The sequence below is a fragment of the Felis catus genome, chromosome D2, assembly GCF_018350175.1.
Source record: "Felis catus isolate Fca126 chromosome D2, F.catus_Fca126_mat1.0, whole genome shotgun sequence".
Taxonomy (NCBI): domain Eukaryota; kingdom Metazoa; phylum Chordata; class Mammalia; order Carnivora; family Felidae; genus Felis; species Felis catus.
Window position 1 is genome coordinate 82,081,195 of NC_058378.1, and position 23,535 is coordinate 82,104,729.

General features: G+C 44.7%; 1 long non-coding RNA gene across 1 annotated transcript; it reads left to right on the forward strand.

Annotated features, from left to right (window-relative positions):
• The first annotated feature begins 6 nt into the window (after nucleotides 1-6).
• Nucleotides 7-19,096, forward strand: LOC123380948. The gene is made up of 3 exons (XR_006587406.1): nucleotides 7-51; nucleotides 12,510-12,666; nucleotides 18,305-19,096. It is a non-coding gene; the product is annotated as an uncharacterized LOC123380948 (long non-coding RNA).
• The last annotated feature ends 4,439 nt before the right edge of the window (nucleotides 19,097-23,535 follow it).

Here is a 23,535-nt window from a genome sequence, read left to right on the forward strand (position 1 = left end):
TTAGAATGCACAACACCAAGAGTGAACCCTAATGTCAACCACGGACTGCAGGTGACTATGACGGGTCCATGCAGGATCATCAGGTGTTACGTATATACCACCTGGTGGGGGACGTAGATTGTGGAGGAATATGTGAGGGTGGAGGGTATGTAGGAAATCTCTGAACCTTCTGCTCAGATTTGCTGTGAACCTAAAACTATTCTAAAAAAATCAAAAGTGGGGTGCCTGCATGGCTCAGTCGGTTGAGCCTCCGACTCTTGATTTCAGCTCATGACATGATCCCAGGGTCATGGGATGATCGAGCCCCATGTCGGGCTCCACACTGAGCGTGCAGCCTGCTTAAGATCCTCTCTCCCTCTCTCTTTGCCCCTTCCCCACTTGCACACACTGTCTCTCTCTTTAAAATAAAATCTCTTTTAAAGAATAAAAAATAAATTAAAAAATCAAAAGTAAAGAAAAACTCAAAAAAATCAAAAGCTTATAACAACAGCGGCCCCTGTCGTGGCCCCTCCAACCACCATTCCCATTCCATGACCACCACTTTTAACTATTTCTTCTGGTAGGTTCTTCCATATTACTGAAAAGTATGCTTATTCAGCTGTTTTCTAGTTTCATTATTTCCTGCATTCACAGAGGTTGAGAATTTTTTTTTTTTTTAGCTCTCACAGCACCCAACCTCTCCCCACATGGCCACATCCTTTTTCAGTGACCTCAGTCTCCCCCCATGGCACCCCCAGGCCTCCTCCTGGGCTGGGTTCCCTGTTTTGGGGTTCCATGTTTTTCTCGGTTGTTGTTCTGCTGAAGCATATTTCTGGTTGTTTCCTAAAAAGGGTGCTTGAGAGGTAAACTGTTTGAGCCTCACATGCTTGAAATGTCTCTCTTCTATTGTCACACTCAATTGGGAATTTGGCTGGTATAGATTTCTGCCTTGAAAACCATATTCCCTCAGAATTTTGAAGGCATCTCTCCATCATCTTCCCATTTCTAAGACTGTGTTAGATAAATCCGATACTCTCCAATTCACATGCCTTTGGCTGTGTCCCACTTCTCTGTCTCTTCCTGCAAATGTTAGGGTCTTCTCTTCAGGCACGGTGTCCTGACATGTTATGGTGACACAGGCAGATGTTGTTTAGAACACTGGGGCCCAAAACCCCACAATGCCATTTATGAACCATGTGATCCTGGGCACGTAACTTAATAGTGTGTCTCTTAAAACAGGCATGAGTGTCCTTCTTGCAAGGCAGTTGTGAAGATTAATGAGATAATACATCAGAGCCCTCAGAACAGCACTTGGCACATAGTGCAAAATCAATAAATATTGGGTTTTATGACTATTGATAGTATCGTCGTCACTCCTGATTCTGCTTTGGTTTTTTAGTAGAGCGGTTCATGTCCTTCAAATCTGTTTCTTGAGTTATATCTTCAGTAATTCCCTCCCTCCATTTTCTCTCTTCTTTTTTCCTGGAATTCCTATGAATCAGATATTGGACTCCTAGACCCACTCTCTCCTGCCCCCACTCTTACATATTTTCCATTACTTTAAAAAATTTTTTTTTAACATTTATTTTTGAGAGAGTGTGAGTGGAGGAGGGGCAGAGACATAGGAAGACAGAATCTGAAGCAGGCTCCAGGCTGTGAGCTGTCAGCGCAGAACCCAATGCAGGGCTCGAACCCACAGAGCACAAGATCATGACCTGAGCTGAAGTTGGACACTTAACCAACTAAGCCACCCAGATGCCCCTCCATTACTCTTTTCTTAGTAGTATTTTACTTTGGGAGATATTTCCTGGATTCTTTATTGTCCACTTCCTCTGAGCTCACTGATGGCTACCATATTTTCAGTTTCCAAGAGCTCATTCTATCTCCCTGAGTGTTCCTTTCCCATTAGCCCCTGCTCCTGATTTCTGGATGCAGTGTGTCTCCGATCTGAGAATAATAAGTAAATTGTGAAATTGTTTGCTGATTCCTACAATCATGTTTCCTTGGGATGTCTTTCTTCTACTTGTTTGCTGGTTTCTCTCACTTTCATGGTGCAGGATTTCTTCCTCAAGTTCTGGTCGTCCTCTGCTGTTTGTTCATATCCAAGAGGAAGGCCTGAAAAGGCTATACCTAAGGCTTGTGATTGTTGACCGGTGGGCTTCAGCCCAGGGGATCAGGGTCTTTTCTCTGGAGCTCTTCCTACACCCCTACAGTAGAATCGTCTAGTGTCCTCTCTGGGGACACAGCCTGGCTGCAATATTCCAGAGAAAGCTCCAGACATAGACTTTCACATAATCCCTGATGGCCAGCTCTGTGCCTCAGCCCTGCTGTCTGCAGCCTAGATATTTTCCATCCCAGCTTCTTTAGAGAATGAATTTCCTAGCTCTCCATGGATCCAACTGCTCTCAGTCAATCCCAATATCCCACCCTGCCCCTCTCAGAGCCTCAGCTCTTCCAGTCCTGAGCATCAAAGGGTCCTTAGGAGCACTTTGGCTATTTCTCTAAGTCACTTTACACCCTCATCCACTTTAAGACTCAGGAAAACAAAATCCTGATCTTTAAAAGTTGGTAACTAACTCAAATTTTATTATATTCTTTGGAAGGTAAGGGGGAAAGAACATGTCAGGAGGTCACAAGCAGCCCCTTGGCCAGTCGTCAACCTGGGACGTCCCCACCCCAGCCCACTGGTAATAAGAATGACCTGACATGTTAAAGACACGGATTCCTAGACTCCATCCCAGAACCACTAAACCACAAGCCTTGTGGATGGGGCCCAGGAGTCCTCATGTTTAACAAGTTTCCCTGGGAGATTCAGATGCAAGAATCCTGCCGTTTGTCAAATTTGGACGAACACTATGCAGAGGGGTCAAGTCTGGAGGCCCCACCAGAGGCCACAGGGGTCAAGCACGGAGGCTCCACCAGAGGCCAGAGACTGCTCACCTGTATGCACAACTTGGCTTCCCAGTTAGTCACTGCTAGTCTGTGGCCAGTCAGCCATGATGTACTGAGTGTCCACTTGACATTGACCTCACTGGGTGGTTCTCGTGCACTTTATTAACTTTAAGGCCCAGCCCAGGGATGCACTGATTCCACTGGAGCAGCCAGTGGGGGTCTCATCAATGTTCTGCACTAGGAGATGTTCTCAGCAGATGCAAAGATAAATGCCATCTTCAATGGTGGTATCCATATAGGTGAGTGCACCTATGGTCAGGGAGAGCTGGATGGACCTCACCTAGCTACAGGACCACATTGCTCCAATGGCGTATTTTTCAGCTCTGAGAACACAGACTGTCTTCACCATCTCTGTATACTGAGCACTTCACCCTGTGTGGCCCTTAGTAGGCACCCTATAAATGGTTTCATCGACACATCAATTAATTAAGCTTTGCCAGATACCATTGAAACTGCTCTGCCTTCAACTTTTCCTGTTGGTGTCATGCCATTAGAAGGTGCCATCTTGGAAAGCCATTTTAGTTCACTGGAAATGTGGCACCAGGTCTTCCAATTACAAAAATGTGCAAGTGTGAGATTATTCAGGCCTTTTATGAGGTGTAAGATAGGGTGTTTGATGTCACAACCCCAAGATCAAGAGTCACATGCTCTACCAACTGAGCCAACCAGGCACCCCCTAGTGAATCTTTTGCAATCAAGGGGGTGGAAGATGGGTCCGTGGACGTGTAATGTTTCCCATCATAAGCAAAGGGAGCACACTGCAGATTCCACCGTTATGGCTGAACAGACACCCTTACTTACCCTAGCAGGCCAAGAGGCCACCATTTTCCTCCTTTGCCAGTAGGACCAGCCTCCCCTAGCCTGGCACTCAGCAAGCCCAACCCACTGCTTCACAGTCACTTTTCTTGGCATTAAAACTTCTCCTCTTCAAAATTCCTCTACTTAGAATACATTGGGACTGTTTTGGTAAGGCCTCGTACCAGTAACAAAGCACAGCAACTCCATGCAGCCAAAAGTATTTGTTTTGTTTACAACGGCAAAAAAACTGGAGACCTCCTAAAAGCCCACCCCTAAAAACTGGTCCATAAATTATGATACCCCCCCATGCTATGGAACTCCATGCAGCAGTTAAAACGAACAAGGTAGCTGTTTCTCTCACTTGGATGGGCACCCATGCCTGGTTATTGGGCGAGGGGGGAACCACTATAGAGAATTTATACACAACTTTGTTAAAAAACAAAAATTAAAAGAATATGTGCCAATGCATAATAGATGTTTCTATGTGCACAGAAAATGTTCTGGAAGAATACACACTAAACTATGAATAGTGATTATACCTGGAGAATATAATTGACAGGTAGGGGATAATAAAGGAGATTTACAATTTTATTAGCATGGACTAATTTTACAATTTTTAAAATTCCTAAATCTCCTATTAAAATGCAGATCTCTATGGAAAGGGTCATCCCATGCTGAAGTCCAGTACCTTGACTGGAAACTTGGTGAGCCATGGGAGGGAGCATTTATTATATAATCTGCTAAGAATAAGCCCAAGGGTTTTGACAAGAAAGGGAGTGGTGCAGCCCAGGCAGAATCCACATGGTGAGGGTGCCCTATTCAGGGCAATTCCCCACCGACAGACCAGAGCATCACGTGTCAAACAGCAGGACTGGTGGAGTGTTGCCCAATGGCATTGCCTCTGTTCTTGGATGGACAATGACATACCACTGGCCAGTGCCAGTCATCTTGTGTGATGTCTTTGCCAAGATTTTCCTTCCTCAAAGATGTTGCCCATGAACAGAGTGTGAAAAACAATGGACCGAATTTTGGCTGAACTGGCCCGTTACCCATCCCCTGTCTTCCTTTCCATAACGTTCAAATCACATTATAATTTTAAACATCAGAGGCTCTAATCCCTTCTTGGTCAGAAGAATTTAAGCCAGTTACATAGGGGCTGCTTGATACGAGAGGTGATGGTAGTTCCCATTACATAAAGGAATCTTTCCTTTCCCCGTCTTGGGCTCTAACTCCCCTTCTAGTCGACTGAGCTTCTGACACTTGAACACTATATTTAATTAAAATCAACAAAGGCCAGGATAGCCTAGGGTTTTGCTTCTGATCCCAAGCAATCTTGGGACCTTTCTCTGAGACCACTTATTATATTTTAGTGTTGGAATCAGTTGAACGGCAGATTCTAAAGAGAGCCCCTGAATGCATTTGTGTTTTGGGAAAAGGCAGCCTCAGCCATCCTCATCCATCATTGGTAGGTGGAAGGGGAAAATGCGTCAACGTGGCTCGTATCCTTTCAACTGCAATATACCAGCAGAGCGCATAAGGATTCTATAACATGCAGCAACCACTGTGATTTATCCTCATAAGGCAACGTCTGGGCCAAAAGAGAATGTAAATCTCAGAGAAATCACCTTTCTCTGTTGCGAGAGTGGCTGGGGCCATTTGTCCTTCAGGTACCAACCACTAAGGGTCACAGTGCCCTCTGGTGGTGGCTGCTTTTTCCTGCGCTGCGCACTGGCCGACTTCTCTGGTTGGCCCCACCCAAGAACAAGGTAACTCTGATCACTGATGGCACTGGAAAATGGGAGGCCCAGTGGAAGAGTACGTGACATTGAAAGTAAAGCAACCAACATGTCGAAATGGGAATGGTAGGTCCAAGTCTGGCTCCTGGGTGCCATACTGAGTGCTGGCACCTTAGGCGAGTCAATAGGCTCTGTAAATTCTGCTGGCCTCTCCAGATCTGCTGGGAAACTGTTCCCAACACTGCCCAATGGAAGAACACAAACTTGGGGGTCAAAGAAGCTGGGTGTGGGACCCTGCCTGGTCACTTACAGGATGAGTAACATAGGGCAAGTCATTTAGCTTCTACAGTTTGCTCATCAGTTTGCTATCTATGAAACGGGGAGAAGACATCCTACCTCACGAGGTTAGCGTCCAAGCCAACAAGACAGTATGCATCATGGCTTACGTCACAGTGTGGTCCCACCATGGCAAGTGTTACTAAAGCGTGTTTGTTTTAGGTTCTTCATGCAACCTGATGAGATTGCAGGAGACAAGGGATGTCTTTAAGTCACAGATGTTATAAGTTGTGGCCTCTCTCCTCCAAAGATGGAGTCAAAAACTATGAAGCATCTGAGCTGAACAATCACGGATGTTCTGCACTTTTCCTTCCTCAGTTTCCCCACTGCTTCTTGTCCCTCAAAACGAGCAGACCTCAGTAAGTCTTTAAAATCTCTCACAAATTACTTCCAAGTCAGGGAGTTCTTAAACAGCCGTACTTGCTCAAGGTGATCCAAAGTCTTTCAAGGAATCGAGATCATCAACAACGTGCCCACCAATTTTATTTTAAATTACAAACAGGTAACTGGCCTCTCTGGCCGCAATATTCTCATCAACTGATCATTATGTAACCTTGCTTTATGTGCGTTTCTGTTTAAAGATACCTCATTTAATATATATATAGTTAACTCACTAACATTGAACTCCTGGGCAAAGCACTTTATTTCATGCCTGAACAAAACTTAGATCTAACATACATATTTTCTCCAAAAAGCACATCACAGCCTACTTGTGCTCGGAAACACAAGACCATACTTTAGCACTACACTTGGGGGCCATTTTAAACAGTGAAACTAACAACAAAGAGCACAAAACTAAAAGAATAGAACTAAATTAATTGCATAGGGGATCCCTGTTTATGGTATAAGCCCCAAAACAAGAAGGCAGAGTGTCACCTTGTCCCGCCTCAGCTGGGAATGTGCACATCGAGCCACTCATATTGAAGCCACTATGGGCACGTGCTTGTCCACAAACAGCCACAAACATGCCGTGAGTACTGGCTGGGAGTTAAATCTCAGTATGTAGATGAACTCACAAATACTGAAGTCATGAATAACAAAGACCAACTCCACCAGCACCTCACCCAGTGGGGTCTGTGGACCCCCGGGTGTGCTGAGGTTCTTTCAGAGAGTCTGTGAGAGTAAAACAATTTTCAAAGTACTACCAAGATACCATTTACGTCTTCCTCTCTGTTGACATTCGCGCTGATGGGGCAAACAGTGGGAGTAAAACTATTGGTGTGTCAGCAACCAGTGGTCATGGCACCAAACACCACCACTCGGCACTGTGTTGGTCACCAGCAGCACTCAAAGAAAAAAATTAGCCAGTTTCACCCAAAAATGTTCTTGAAACAGTAAAGATGATTAATTTCGTCTCTCCCTGTAAGAACACATCTTTAAATATCCCTTGGGGAAAATGTGGGAACTATATATCCCCAAGGATAATAGTTGTCTTGAATAAAAGTTCTCAAATAATTATTTGAGTTGCATGCTGAACTAGCCATTTTTTTTTTCATGGAACACTGTTTCTACTTGAAAGAGCTTCTAACAGACTATGGTCATTCAGACTTGGGTAACTGGCAGATATTTTCTCTGGGGTGAATGAAATGCACCTGTCACTTCAAGGAAAACAACTGATACTCTTTGTTGCCAATAATAACATTCAAGCTCTCAAGTGAAAATTACATTTTGGAAAACGTGCATATGCCACCATGAGATGGAGAGCCTTCCAATATATTTAAACACTCTTCTGATGTGATTGGTGCTGATATTAATAAATGTAATTCTTGATAGTGTCTAATGAAATATATCAACATCCAGAAGAATCGTCTAACTAGGTGAGCCAACATTTTCCAAGTGACCAGTGCACCGTGTTACAAAATCATGTATGGGTAAAAGATCCATTTAAAGTACAAGATAGAAAAATGGATTTTAATATAACAGAGAATGAACAGTTCATTGATATCATTCCACGTCCCACACTGCAACTAGCTTTTGAGAAACTACCTTCAAGTTTTGATATAGAAGAATTGCCCCAATTACTTGTAAAGACTATTAGAATAGTCATTTTTTTTTCCAGCTATTTACCTGTGTAAGCAGGTTTTCCTCATAGGCGTCAGCCAAGTCTATCACATGAGGCTCTAGCTCTCACTCCTCAACAGCAAAAGGGAGCAGAAGTAAGCTGGGTGCTTGATGAACTTGGGACCCTGAAAACAAGGTGGTAGCCTTTACAGATTTCATGCCACATGGGCTTTGCTTTTTCTGAGTCAGTGCAGAACACGAGAAGATACACATCAAAGCACTTCGATCAAGCCACGGAGAGAACAAGGATCTTCCCAAAGATGCAGCCTCCGCAGAGTCACTGACAGCAGGTCCTCAAGGATTGGTGGCTGGAGCATTTGCCGAGCATGAGACCCCTAGGCTGTGTCCTCACCTGGAGCCGTGTCGTCAACTCACGGACATCCAACCACCGTCCACAGCAGAATGTCTCACCCTATCTCTGAGAGGCTGTGAGATCTCTTCCAGTTACCCCAGTAGAGATGTAACAGCAACAAAACGACAGTCAAAACTTGAAAAGCCATTTTGGTGGTTAGTGCAGGCTCCCAAGTGCGGTGCAAATAAGGGAACCACATTGCCTAGCTCTGACTGCGAGAATTTGAATTCCTTCCAAGTCCCGCCCCTCTGGGTGGCTGCATCCTCTAAATCTCTCCCCTTTCTCTAATTTGTCCTGTGCATCCTGCCACCCCCCACCTTCCCCCTAAAAACCCTTCCAGCCCATCTTGGCTTTAGGCATCCACCTTTCCTCCTTTCCTCCACAAATCTCTCTCCCATTTTCTTATATAATCAATCTAGCTTTCCTCCCTCCTTCTCCACTCACAACACAGACGACCACAGCAAAGACCCACGAACAAAACATCAGGATCCCCCTTGGAAGGGGACAGGACAGGTTGAAAATACTTCTGGGCAAATGGTTTTGTACAAATCACTTTCTTTTCTAACAGGCAAATGGCAGGCAGTTCCAAAGTCTTTTATTTTTATAGGACAAAGAGGTACCCACGAAATGTGTTTCTAAATTTGGAGTTCTTAAACTAAATCAGCCCTGTATTAGAATTTACTGAGGATTTTGCCTAACAGTATTGCTTCTTTCCCTCTTCCTGTGCAAATGAGCCCTTGGAATTTTCAGGGACAATGCTTTGTCATTAATGTATTGTCAACACTGCCTTGAGTTGTTGTGGTCGGTAGTTGCTATTATTCCATTTTAATTAGAAATCTTTATTAGTTTGAGTTCATCATTATCACTTTAATTTCTTACAAGCTATTTGGTTTGCTATATAATGAGATGCCTATTAGCACCCATAGCATTTTTGGCCCATAATTTTCCAGTGCTCAGATTTAGGACAACGTGCAATGGTACAAATATGAACCCCTCAGACGCCTATCGCTAAGTTTTGTGAGATATTATAGATAATTATATAATCATAAATATGTGTATTTTGTTATTAGATAAATAATCTCAGAATGTCTTTAGACAGTGAAATTTTGTGATTATTACAAGTGTTTCGTCGACTGGAAAGGTGGAATGGGGCAGCTTGTGGCCCCTGCGTCTGTGTCTCAAATAACTGCTGTCAAAACTGTTAAAGAGGGGCGCCTGGGTGGCGCAGTCGGTTAAGCGTCCGACTTCAGCCAGGTCACGATCTCGCGGTCCGTGAGTTCGAGCCCCGCGTCGGGCTCTGGGCTGATGGCTCAGAGCCTGGAGCCTGCTTCCGATTCGGTGTCTCCCTCTCTCTCTGCCCCTCCCCCGTTCATGCTCTGTCTCTCTCTGTTCCAAAAATAAATAAACGTTGAAAAAAAAATTTTTTTAAAAATTAAAAAAAAAAAACTGTTAAAGATGCAACGGTTTGTAACATCTGCTGATAATTTCCAAATCAGAATCTCTAGCCCATATTTTTTCCCAAGCTCCGGTTCCATGTACTCAACCAGGTTTCACAAACAAACTCATCGCTTCCAAAATAGAAACCACCCCTCCTCTCGCGCACCACACTTGCTCCTTGTAGCTCCTCCAGCCTCGGGAAACGGTGTCTCTGTTTACTTACACAGTCTACAAACCTGGTTCCCCTGTCTTTCCCAGGACAATTTCCAAGTTCATCAATTCTGCTTCCCAGCTACTTCTTAAATCTGTCCTTCTCTCCCCATCCCCTGCTCCCACCCCAAGGCACTACCATCTTTCATCTGGACTTTTCACTGCTTTATTCTCAGCCTCTAAAACCATTCCTGGCACATAGTAGGTACTTGTGTCCGATATCTTGTGTCTGCCTCTTTGGATCCACCTTCCTCCTGCTCCCAGTCCCTTTGTCCTGGGCCCAGGAAGCTGTCATGACGGATAATCTCAGCAGAACGGCCTGCTCTCTGCCTTTTTCGGCCGTGCTGTTCCACAGAAATAAGTCAAGCCACCAACGTGGGCCAGGTGTCATTTAAAGTTTTCTAGTAGCCATATTTTTAAAAATAAAACTCACAAATAAGACACAATTTTTAAAAACTGAAAATAGGGGCGCCTGGGTGGCGCAGTCGGTTAAGCGTCCGACTTCAGCCAGGTCACGATCTCGCGGTCCGTGAGTTCGAGCCCCGCGTCGGGCTCTGGGCTGATGGCTCAGAGCCTGGAGCCTGTTTCCGATTCTGTGTCTCCCTCTCTCTCTGCCCCTCCCCCGTTCATGCTCTGTCTCTCTCTGTCCCAAAAATAAATAAACGTTGAAAAAAAAAAGTGAAAATAAATGGGTGACCTTCATTTTAAGAATATATTTTATTTAAGACAATATACCTAAAACATTACCATGTCAACTTGCAATCAATATTTTTAAAAAATGCTGATGACGTATTTTACAATCTTTTTTTCCTAAGTCTTCACAACCCAGAGTATATGTTACACTCACAGTGCATGTCAGTCCACACTAAACACATTTCAAGTGCACATTAGCTGCACGTGGCAATGGCCACCATACTAGACAGCTCAAAGCGAGCAGGGGAAGGGAACAGGATCAAAGTATTTATGCCCCTGACTCCCTGCCTCCCAAGGTCCCCACAGGCTGGCAGGTCCCAGCTCTTTTGGAATAGCCTTTCTGTCTTCAACACTCTGTGTATTCCTGTGCTGAGGCCACTGTAACGAAACCGTCACACAGCAAGTGGCTTATAATGACGGACAGTTAGCCTCCCCAAGTTCTGGAAGCAACAAACCTAAAGTCAAAGAGTTGGCAGGGCCACCTTCTCTCTGAAGGCTCTAAAGGAAGAATCCTTCCTTGCCTCTTCCATCCTCTGGGGGTTGCTGGCCATCCTTGGTGTTCCTGGTTTGCAGACACATCACCCAACTTCTGCCTCCATTGTTACACGGCCCTCTCTCCCGTGTGTCTCTGCATTCCTTCACACAAGGATACCGGTCATGTTCACTTAAGGGCCTACCGTAATCCATAGGCTCTCATCTCAACAAATTACATCTGCAATGACCCTATCTCCAAACAACATCACACTCTGAGGTTTGGGGAAGGGCATGAAATTTGGGGGAACAGTATCCAATCTGAAACACCCTGTAATCGCAAACTCCTCTGACCAAAGAACTAACAAGTTCTGAGGACTCTGGCGTGAAATCCCATCTTTCTCAAGCACTAAATTTTCATATGCTAGTGGGCCTATTTCCAGATTTTTCTACCCTGTTCCATTCGTCTATGAATGTGCCAACCCCACTCTGTTTTGGGTATAGAAGCTTTATATCATGTCTAAGTCTTTTAATTCTAGAAACTTCCTAGCGTGTTTAACCTCTGGTCCTCACCCCTAGAACTCACCTTCCACCAGTTCTAGTGAATGTTCCTCATTTGTTGCTCTAAATAAACTTCATACATGACCTGTCTCGGTCCAGTTCAAAAAATCATCACTGAGTTTTCTGAGATTACCTTTGCCTTACAAATTGACCTGGGAGGAACTGACATATTAGTGGAAATGAGTCTTCCCATCCAAATCATGGGACATTTTCTCATTTGCTCACGGCCCCTTTAGTATCCGCCAACAGGGTTTATACCCTCCATACAGGTTTTGGACATTTCTCGCTAGGTGTACATCTACACATTTCATTGTCTTTCTCGCCATTGTAAACGCAGTCTTATCTTCCGTTATGCCCTCAAATTGGTTTTTGTTTACATACGAGACATCTGTTGATTTGTGTGATTTTATCCCTTGTTAATTTACTAAATTTTCTTACAATTTTATAGCAGCTTCTCATCGGCTCTTCGGGTTGTCACATAACCATATTATTTATAAATGAAAATATTTTTCTATTCCTAATATCCATGCTGCGAGTGCTTTGCTTTGTCTGATCGCATTGGCTAATAACAATATTAGACAGTAAAGACAATGGACGTTATTTCTTGTTTCAACCTTTGGCAGCAAAGCCCCAAGTGTTTTCCCATTAAGTAGGAAGCTAACTTTGGTCTGAGGCATATATGTCTTACCTGTGATGAAAGCATCCATCAGTGCCTATATGACCATAGGGATAATTGCTGATAAAGCAAAGGAGTATTTTATGTGCTGAATCATGGCCCCCCAAATTCATATGTTGAAGCCGTAACTCAGTACATCGGCATGAGACCATATCTGGAGGAAAAAAAAAACTTTTAAAGGCATGACTAAGTTAAAATGAAGCCATGAGGGTGGGTCCTAACGCAATCTGACTGTTGTCCTTACAAGAGGAAGAAATTTGGACACACCAAGAGGCACCAGAAGTGTATGCACACGTAGGGAAGGTGATACGAGGCAACAAGGAGGACAACATGTACCAGCTAAGGGAGGAGGCTTCAGAAGAAACCCCCTCTGCCAACACCTTGACCTTGAACTTCCAGCATCTGTAAGTATGAGGAGGTAACTACCCAGACCATGGTCCTTTGTTGTGACACCTGTAGAAGCTACCACAGGTATTGAGTTTTGCCCAGTGCCTCCTCCGTATCTACGGAGATGGTCATATGCTTTAGCCCCTTAGCTCTATGGCCAGTATGGCATATCAATATATTTCCCAATACCGGACCTTCCTTGCATTCTGGAACGAATCTCCTCTGTTCTTAACACATCGTTCCTTTAATGTGCTATTGGGTTCTTTTGGATACCTTTTATTTAAAAACTTTATCATCACTATTTATAAGCAAGATCAGGGGCGCCTGGGTGGCTCAGTCGGTTAAGCGTCCAACTTCGGCTCAGGTCACGATCTCGCGGTCTGTGAGTTCGAGCCCCACGTTGGGCTCTGGGCTGACAGCTCAGAGCCTGGAGCCCGCTTCGGAGTCTGTGTCTCCCTCTCTCCCTGACCCTCCCCCCATTCGTGCTCTCTCTCTGTCTCAAAAATAAACGTTAAAAAAAGTTATAAGCAAGATCAAATCAGAAGTTTTATTTTTCAACGAAACCTTTTCACATTTGAGGATTAATGACAGGCTCACTTTACAACAAGGTTTTCTTCATTTTTTACCCCCTAGAACCATTAGGGAGATATTGGGATTATGTGAACTTGCAAGGTGCTTCTTACACCTGGTGCTTCTTGGGGAAGATAATTCTTTATTTTTCTATTTCTTCTGTGGTAATCGTTCTGTTGAGATTTAGTGTCTTTCCTAGGTTCAATTTCAAGAAGTTGCATTTTTCTACAGATTTTCACATTTTATGTACGTTTTCGTATTTATTCCCCTCGAGTTGTAAGAAGTATTCTCGATTTTTTTATTTTTGAGTTTCACCCTTTGTCACTCCTAGGTTCCAAATTTCTGTTTTCTCCATCCTTTTCTTAAGTTGGTAAGTGGGTGGTTTGCCCATTTTGTTGGTTTTTACTTAACGAAACCCACTTTTGGATTCCCTCATGATTTCTATTGCTTTTCCATTTCCGGATGTAATGACTTCTTTATGTTTATCAAACCCTGCCTTCCCCTCTCTTTTAGTCTGTTCTTTTTCTAGCTTTTTGCATTGGTGCCTAACTTATTTCTTTATTGCCATGCTCAGTTGTTTAAGCATCTGACTCTTGATTCCAGCTGAGGTCATGATCCCAGGGTCTTGAGATCAAGCCCTGCATTGGGCTCCATGCTGAGCAAGAAGCCTGCTGGGGATCCTCGCTCTTGCTCCCTCTGCCCCTCCCCTACTGGCATGCGCACGTGCACACGTGTTCTCTCTCTCTCAATAAATAAACATTTTTTTGATAAAAGATTTTTTTTATTACTACTGCCATATGGACTTAACGCAACAAGTTTCCGCCGGTAACTATTTTTGCTATGTCCCATAGACTTGAACAGGTCATAACTGTACCTGTACTTACCTTTAAGAACGTCTCCGATTTCATTTTGCATTTTCCCTTTGACCGAAGAGTTGTTTAACAGAGGACCTTTTGATTGTTGTTTTGGTGACGATGGTGGGGTTTTTGTTGATGTTGTTGTTTCAGTTATTTTGTTTATTAACCCATTATCAGAGAATATGGTTTGCAAGTATTTTCTCCCATTCTGGAGGATGCTGTTTCAATTTGTTTCCTTTGCTGTGCAGAAGGTCTTTAGTTCAGTGCAGTCTCATGTGTTGACTGTAGCTTTTCCTGCCAGTGCTTGTCATGGAAGGATGTTTTGGTTTGTTAATGCTGTCAACTTCTGGCTTTTTGTGGTCAGAGAATCTCGCATTATTTCTATTCCTCTAAATTCACTGAGATCTTCTTTGTGGGCTAAGAGTCAATTCTCTTAATTTTCCATGTGTACTTTCATTTTTTTTTTAATGTTTACTCTTGAGAGAGAGAAACAGAGACAGAAAGAGTGTGGGCAGGGGAGGGGCAGAGAGAGAGGGAGACACAGAATCGGAAGCAGGCGCCAGGCTCTGAGCTGTCAGCACAGAGCCTGACATGGGGCTCCAACTCAGGAACCATGAATCATGACCTGAGCTAAAGTCCGATGTCCAACCAACTAAGCCACTCAGGTGCCTCTTCCATGTGTACTTTAAAGGAAGGCATCTTCTTTTACCTTGTTCTTTAGGTCGTACGTAAGATGTACCTCAATGATCATGCTGATTGGGTCTTCTACAGTCTTACTGAGTTTTTGTCTACATGGTATTCCTTCAGTGGAGAGAAGTGTGTGAAGTCTAATGTTAACATCTTTGATGACTTCTCTTACAATCTTTCATAGATTCTACGTTATAAGATTGTTGCTGTGCAGTGCCTGGGTGGCTCAGTCGGCTAAGTGTCCAACTCTTGATTTTGGCTCAGGTCCTGATCTCACAGTTCATGACACTGAGCCCCATGTTGGGCTCTGCGCTGACAGCGTGGAGCTTGCTTTGGATTCTCTCTCCCTCTCCGTCTACCTCTCTCTCTCTCTCTCTCTCAATAAATAAACTTAAAAAGAAAATTCTAAAGATAGTTGCTGTGTTACTTGAGACCTAAATACTAGTAACTATAGTATCTTCATCGTGAACTGCAGCCTTGACATCATAACCTGTCTTCTTGGTCGTTTATCATGCTTTCTGATCTGGATGCTACCTTCCCAGACACCCAGGTTTCTTTCTTGCATTTTTATCCTTTTTATTTTCCTTAATCATGATTTTGCATACTAAACGTTTGTCCCTTCTTTAATTGCTAGCCTCCCTAGATCTCTTCTCTCTCTCTCTTTTTATTTCAGGCGTGTCTCTTATAGGGGCACAGTGTTAGATTCTCCTTTGGCAGCCAGAACTATAAAGCCTTCTTTTAATAGGCTAAACCCATTGACATTATAATCAACATATTTCGCCTCTTCTTCATATTGTGTATTTGTGCATTTACCCACGTGTATATATACCCCTATATACACGCAGACACGTATATTGAAATATATATAATAGTCTTTCAATATATGGTCTCTCCATTTTTTTTTTAATCTTTCTATTCTTTATCTTTTGGAAATTAGGAAGGCTTGCGTTTTTGCAAAAGTAGTTACTTTTATACCAATATCGTTATATAATTTTTAATTCCTCCTCACTTAGAGCTCTTGTCTATTGACCCCCTGCTACAAACAATATCAGAATTAGCCAGCAGGCCCTTCTTCCCACTCCCATGCTTCTCCTAAGCATCTAATTTGAAATTGTATCATTTTACTCCCAGTTAATACCAAGAAGGTAACTAACTTTGGAATTATCAACTAAGGTCATCAAAGTTAATAATTCTAATTTCTGTTCAGTGAGCTACTTTAAAAAAATGTTTATTTATTTTGAGAGAGAGCGAGTATGAGTGAGGGAGAGGCAGAGAAAGAGAGGGAGAGAGAGAATCCCAAGCAGGCTCCGCACGATCATCTCAAAGCCTGACGTGGGGCTCGATCTCACCAACCATGAGATCACAACCTGAGCTGGATGGAAATCAAGAGGCAGACGCTCATGAGCCACCCAGGAGCCCCAGTAAGCTGCTATTAACTGAAAAGTCCTGTCCTGCAGGATTTATCCAAATCCCCTGCATCCTGAATTATTCAAGGCATGATGGTCAAGGGCTGTCTCTTAGGAGCTTCAAACATTTTAAATGGGAGATGGGGCTCCCGGGTGGCTCAGCCAGTTAAGTAAATGGCTCTTAATTTTGGCTCAGGTGATGATGGCATGGTCGAGAGATCAAGCCCCACATCGGGCTCTGAGCTGGGTATGCAGCCTGCTTAGGATTCTCTGTCTCCCACTCTCTCTCTGCTCCTCCCCTGTTCATTCTCTCTCTCTCAAAAAAAATTAAACATTAAAAAAAAACCATATAATACACCCCAGGAATGATTCCCTATATGCCTGATGGCCACTCGGTCCTTGGGGCTGTGTCTTTGAGCATCTTCAAACCGTGGCAAAATCCGTGGATTTTATCGAGTGGTCAATGTCGGCCCAGCTGGGGACTGTGCTGGGTACATACAAAAAATTAGTTCTGTGTGAGTAAAGGGCACGGGACAATGTCTAGCACAGAAAATCATCATCATCACCACCACCACCCTGAACAGACATCAAAGCCGACCTCAAGACATCCCGAGTGAGCCTATCCTGGCATATCCTGTTATACACAATCAGCCCTTTTGACGTGACCTCCTGACATCTATTTTGCTTTCCTTTCCATCCATACCTTCACTTCCCTCTGGGAAACCACCTCTACCAAGCTCTCGCTCCTTGTTGTTGGACAAGACCCGGCCTCCTCCCAGAGGATAAGCTTCGATGGTGAAGCACGTGAACAAGATCTGAGGCAATCAGTGCATAAGTCACATTCCCTTTGATGCACTGGATGGTCCAAGGATATGCACGTGACCGGTCAGAGGCAATGAGATGCGATGAGACTTTTTGGGAATATCCCAGGAAGGACACACTATGTTCTGCTGCAAAATGTGAGGTCTGGAGACATTGCGGCCCTTCTGTAATCATGAAAAGAAGGCCTGTCTGGGAGGAAGCCCGTAAATGAAGCCAAGTGACAACATGTAGAGAAATAGGGTTGGGCCATATTTTTGAGCTGTGTCTAAAATTTTTTTTTAACATTTATTTATTTTTGAGACAGAGAGAGACAGAGCATGAACGGGGGAGGGGCAGAGAGAGAGGAAGACACAGAATCGGAAGCAGGCTCCAGGCTCTGAGCCATCAGCCCAGAGCCGGATGCGGGGCTCGAACTCATGGACCGTGAGATCATGACCTGAGCTGGAGTCGGACGCTCAACCGACTGAGCCACCCAGGCGCCCCTTTTGAGCTGTGTCTAAAGGTACCCTGACTTTTCCCTTGAGTGAAACAATAGGTCTCTCTTATCCTTAGCTGACTGTTGGACTTTGCCACTTCCAACCAAGAGTCTTAAGTGACACACGATCTGATCTTTTCATTGTACTGTCATTTATTTGTGCTTCATAATTTTCCAAGTACTTGGTTTTGTCCAAATGAATCCCTTTCTCTGGGATTCCCTTTTGCCCACTCCAGATATCCAAAGTGTTTTCATTTCTTAAGATACAGGTTAATGCTGCCTTCTCTATAAAGAATTCCCCTAATTATTCAGGGAAAATGAGCATCAATCAACTCAACAATTTCTTCTCAAATGGTCCAGGAAACCAATGTTCTTTGTATTCTTGCAACTTCTGCACAACTTTGTAATTATTTAAAAATTTTCTAAGTTAAACATTTAAAAACTCTAAGCTCTTTGGTGGGCTTGTCATCCGTAGAGGCAACTTGACAATGGTATTATTAGTAACACTCTTCTTGTTGGGGTTGATCGCCCTGTGTCCAATCTCTTCAACAAGGTAGTTGCACCCCTTGCCAGATGGGCCAACGTACCCAGGATTCACCCTGGTTCCTGGCATGTGGTAGGTGCTCTGCAGAAGTTTTTGGAATGAGTGAGTGGACACAGATGGATCCTGCACACAGGCATCAACGTGCTGATGGTACAGAAAATCCACAGAAGATTTTCAATATGTTATGTGATGTTAGAAAAGATTATTAGTGTTCTAGGGTCTTATTCCTATCTAAATAGTTAGGAGAGTAAAAAGGAGATTTGCCATCGGCTGAAATAACTTTGCTTCCCACAGACTGTGTAGTGGGATAACTGAAGATTCACGCAAGACTAATGGATTCCTTACCAAAGGGATGGAGGCATGAAGGGGACCTGATGTGGCACAATGACAACAGTAGCAGCTATTTATCAGAAAAATAGATTGGATTGACTCGCTTGTGGCACTGCCCCCATTGTAATGCTAAGTACACGTTTGGCACCATTTACCTCCCTCTGCTCTGCCTTCCCCTTATTTGTGGGCACTTCTTCATCAGATGGTGGATTTGCGTGACCCTATATATGAGTCCGATCACGTACACGGTCGCAAAACCTGCCCAACGCCGTCGTGAGCATAACACCTGACAAGACAAAAGTCCCACTCTTCAGAGTAATTAGTAAGAGAACATACTCAGCCTGGTTGCTGCAGGCCTGACCCCAAATCCTAACCTCAACCCGAAGGCCTGGATTCTCCTGTCTCAAACCTGAGCACCAGAAAGGTATCGAGTGTGACATCTAATCGCGCGACTCATGTTACAGAAAGAGAATTACATCAAAAGAGTCCATTCCTGGCCCCAGCTCAGTCCCTGTGTGACTGTGGTCAATCACTCAATGTCCCAGGTTCAGGCCACTGGTCAGACCAGTAGAGCCAGTAACTGCCCTGACCTCCTCATACAGTCATAGCGAGGAGCAAATAAATAACATGTGGAAGAACTATGAACGCAAATCAGTTTCCAACACACAAAAAAATATCAATATTTAGATGCTAAGGCAGTAGTTAAAAAGATACGAGGCATCAGAGCAAAAAAGAACATAAAATGGGGGACGCCTGGCTGGCTCAGTTGGTTAAGCGTCCATCTCTTGATTTCAGCTCAGGTCATGATCTCAACAAGGTTCCCGAGTTCGAGCCCCGCATTGGGCTCTGCGCTTATGGTGTGGAGCCTGCATGGGATTCTCTCTGTCCCTCTCTCTCCCAGAATAAAGTAAATAGGCATTTAAAAAAATAAATATTAAGAAGGTAAAATGGATGAAGGGAATGTGTCCAGTCTCCAGGTGGAATGCAACGCCCGACTTTCCCCTCAATGATGAGGGCCTTCCACTCTACCTGGGGCTGACGGCATCACCAGGTAGGTCTATTGGTTAGACACAGCCACACACCGCAAAGCCTTATCATCTTAGCACACATTAATTCAACCCACATCTCCAGGAGATGACATCTGTGGCATGTGTAAGGCAAAGAAAAGAGTGTTTATTCAGTCACTCAGATAGACGTGGCCTTCTCACCGGCATCTTCTCCCTCCTGCTTTTGCTTTCTGCTCCACCATGGATCTCCCACTCACACGCATATGTTCTTTCCTCCTAGCTCCCAGCCGCAGAAGCACTTAGACCTCCCAGAGCAGAAAATACTTCCTCCTACTGTGTGGTCTTCCAAGCAGAGGGTTTTCTTCTCTCTGTCTCCCCCAGCCCCATACCTCCAAGCGGAAGGGTCTTCTCTCCTGTCTCCTAGTGAAGATCCAGCTCTTGACCCATGTCTTTCCCATCTGCCCATACCCTCTCTCCTTTATTTTCTGCATGACCTGGGTGCAGCTAACCCCTCCCTGTGACTCCAGAGGCCCCCCTCTCCCGGGTACCGGGCCCATGTTGTCACTGTCCATGGGATATCCTCACCTGAATGTCCCAGCGGACCGTCCTGTTCACTCCAGACCCAACAAAATCTTCACCTCCCTTCTCAAACCACCTTCTACTTCAAAGTCCTGAAACTCAACCAGTCCAGTCATGCAGACTGGAAACCTTGGCATCACCCTTGAATGCGTCCTCCTCTTCCCTGCCAGCCCCTATAAGCCCTCTCCATCCTTTCTGCTGCCACCTTCTCTCAAGTCATTATTGCGTTTCTCCCAGACACGAGCCTCCCCCCTGCCCGGCCCCCCGCCAAACATCTCCTCTCCCTAGCACAAGTGCCCAGTGGTCTCCCTAAGTTACAGCACGCAACCCCAAATGTAAAAGGCTCCAGCTCCCAAGCCCACCTCTCACATCGCTTTCCATAGAGTTCAGTCCCCTCAATGTGGCCTTTGAGTCCCTTTCTGGCTTCGTCCTGGCCAGCACTGGCAGCTCTGTTTCCCAGTCCTCCCTCACTTGTACTTCATATCCCCCCATAACCAGAGTATCTGCCACTACCCAAGCACGGCCTGGGCTTTCTCCACTCTGGGCCTTTGCTCACACTGGCTCTCCTTCCTGGAACACCTTCCCCACCTCCCATCTCCCCTTGGAAAAATCACGTGAGCCCCAGCTGCAATCCACCTGCCAGGAAACTTTCCCAGATCCCTGATTTTCTGCCGCCTTTATTAGAACCATGGGCTTACATACCAATCCTCTCTGCTAGATCATAAATTCCTTTAGAGAGCAGACTCGCTCATTGATGAATGCCACACAGCATCTATCCACAGTAGCAGGCGATACTTATTTGCTGTGATAAATCCATTTGTTAAAATAAATTCCCCAGCAGTGGATTCAATACCTCCTTTGAAAGGAACCTGGTTGCCTTCTGATGCCTTCATCCTCTTGAAATGTTCAGAAACCTTTCCTTCGACTTGAGGTTTCTCTTTTGAATCATCGAGATAGATCTGCTCGGCCGGCAACCACAACGCTAATCTCGAAACTTGTGAAAGAGCAGTCATCCAATTCTCACGGAATAACGGAAGAACGCTGCATAAGGGTCTGTGTCTACGAGGTACAAAAATGCCCAAAGAAGAAAGAAGTATTGCTTGAATATTTAATTAGCAGCGACGTAAGAAAACCGAAGCCAATAGAAGGAAAGTCACTCCTGATTTCTCAGTTCCTGGAAAGCTTGAGCGGGGGCTGCTTTCCACGGCCAGGAGGGGAGACACATTTTGTTTCCGCGGCTGAAACAGAAGATTTTTGGAAGTAGATTTGGCAAGCCTGGAAAGGTTGACAGGGCAGAGGGAGCCAAAACGGGGTCCGAACTGTTCAGACTTCAGGGGGGTGCACTCCAGCAGCCACGCAGAGCCCCGCGCCCAGAACCCTGAGCAGGCGCATAAATAAGCACTACTCTAGGGGCGCCTGGGTGGCGCAGTCGGTTAAGCGTCCGACTTCAGCCAGGTCACGATCTCGCGGTCCGTGAGTTCGAGCCCCGCGTCGGGCTCTGGGCTGATGGCTCGGAGCCTGGAGCCTGTTTCCGATTCTGTGTCTCCCTCTCTCTCTGCCCCTCCCCCGTTCATGCTCTGTCTCTCTCTGTCCCAAAAATAAATAAACGTTGAAAAAAAAATTAAAAAAAAAAAAATAAGCACTACTCTAGCCATGTTGCCATTCCTTGTTTTTCAACAACGAGCCCCACAAATTATGAGGCTGGTCCTGGCCTGGAGCCTCTGAGGTCAGAGGAGCAGCGGACAAAGAAACACCAGGAAGGTGGTGACATCAGCGAGGCACCACATGTCCAAGGTCACTTGATTGGCAGGGAGGAGAATGCATGTTCTAGCAGAAAAAGTCCCATCTTTGCAGGAAAAGATTACACAGGATACTTTTCTCTCCTGCAAGCCAGTCTCTGAAGGCATTTTTGGACATTTTTTTCGGTCTAAAAGAACGGGAAGTAGAACCTCCCGTGAAAATTGTCAACTAAAGGTTTCCATGCGGAATCACCAGACCAATTAAAAATTCTAATATGCAAATGTCTCTGGCATATATGCTAATGAGTAGGCTTATAAATACTCCAGGGTGGCACGTCTTAACTGCAAATTATGCAGCTGCTGGTCTTCTGAAGTATGTTTCTAATTCCCTTTCAGAAGATGGTATTACATGACCATAAATAGTTTATAACCACAACTTGAGAGTTTTCTTAAATGGAGTACCTTGGTAAGGGATCATATTTCTATCACACCTAAGAAAGAACTCCTCTGTTAATTAGAAGAACGAAGAAACCTATATTTTGTAGGCAAATGCCTACACTGGAGGAACTATAGGGTTTAACTACAATATTTGTCTTGTGGCTCATTTCGGCTTTGACGATTTGACTACAGTAATTATCGCTTTCTCAGGAAATATTTAACGAAGATAATAAGATTATCACATGCACTGCTGCACTTTCTCATTGAATCTTCTCAATCGATTATTTTAATTATAGAAAAATATTAATTTGTTACTAGCCTAAGCTTGAATTTGCAGACATGTCACCAAAAAATGTACTTTATCATAAATAATTTTAAAGCGCAGATATCTGCATTTATTTATACAGTGAGGTTTTAAAAACCGTCTTCATGGAAACACCAACATTCTTTTAGGGAGAGCGGTTGTTCCGTTTATTTAGGAAGATACCCTGATAATACACTGATGAGGCTCAAAGGCAGAACTCTCCCCCCCCCCCCCCCGGGCTGGAAACAAGTCAACGAAAGTTGCGGTGAAACTGCTCTGCATTTGGGGGTCAAGGAGAGGAGAAAGACTGAAGCAGAGGCTCCCCGAGGCTTTTAAGACCACAGCAGGTGACACTTAATCGTGATCCGCAAATCTGTGCCGGCCCCTCAACTTGCCTTCAAGCCCACCGCCCACACAAATGCCTCGTGTGCAGAAACCAAGGGAAGGGGCAGCTATCCGCTCGGGGTGGCAGACAGACCGCGGGTCTGACAGAAGCAGAAGCTGAACGTTCCCAGCAGAATTTGCCCAAATCACAGGTGCACTGATAAGAGGGAGCATGGTGGACCCCTCGGTGGCACCTGGGGACGCGCTTCATTTACGAGTCTCTATTTTGGGGGCGCCTGAGTGGCTGAGTCAGTTAAGTGTCCGACGTCAGCTCAGGTCATGATCTCATGGTTCGTGAGTTCAAGCCCCGCATGGGGCTCTGTGCGGACAGCTCGGAGCCTGGAGCCTGCTTCCGACTCTGTGTCTCCCTCTCTGCCCTGCCCCACTCACGCTCTGTCTCTCTTCTTTCTCGAAAGTAAATAAACATGAAAAAATTTAAGTCTCTTTTTTGGCATGACCATTAGTTTTCTTTTTCTTGTTTTTTTTTTTTTTTATTTAATGTTTGTTTCTTAGAGAGCCAGTGAGCACAAGTGGGGGAGGGGCAGAAAGAGATGTGGGGGGCAGGACAGAGGGTCCAAAGCAGGTTCTGGGCTGACAGCAGAGAACCTGATGCCAGGCTCAAATGCATGAACCATGAGATCATGACCTGAGCTGAAGCTGGACGCTTAACCAATTGAGCCACTCAAGTGCCCCACCATTAATTTTCAAAAAGAAACTGCTTTTCCCTAGGAGATTTTTCCCATA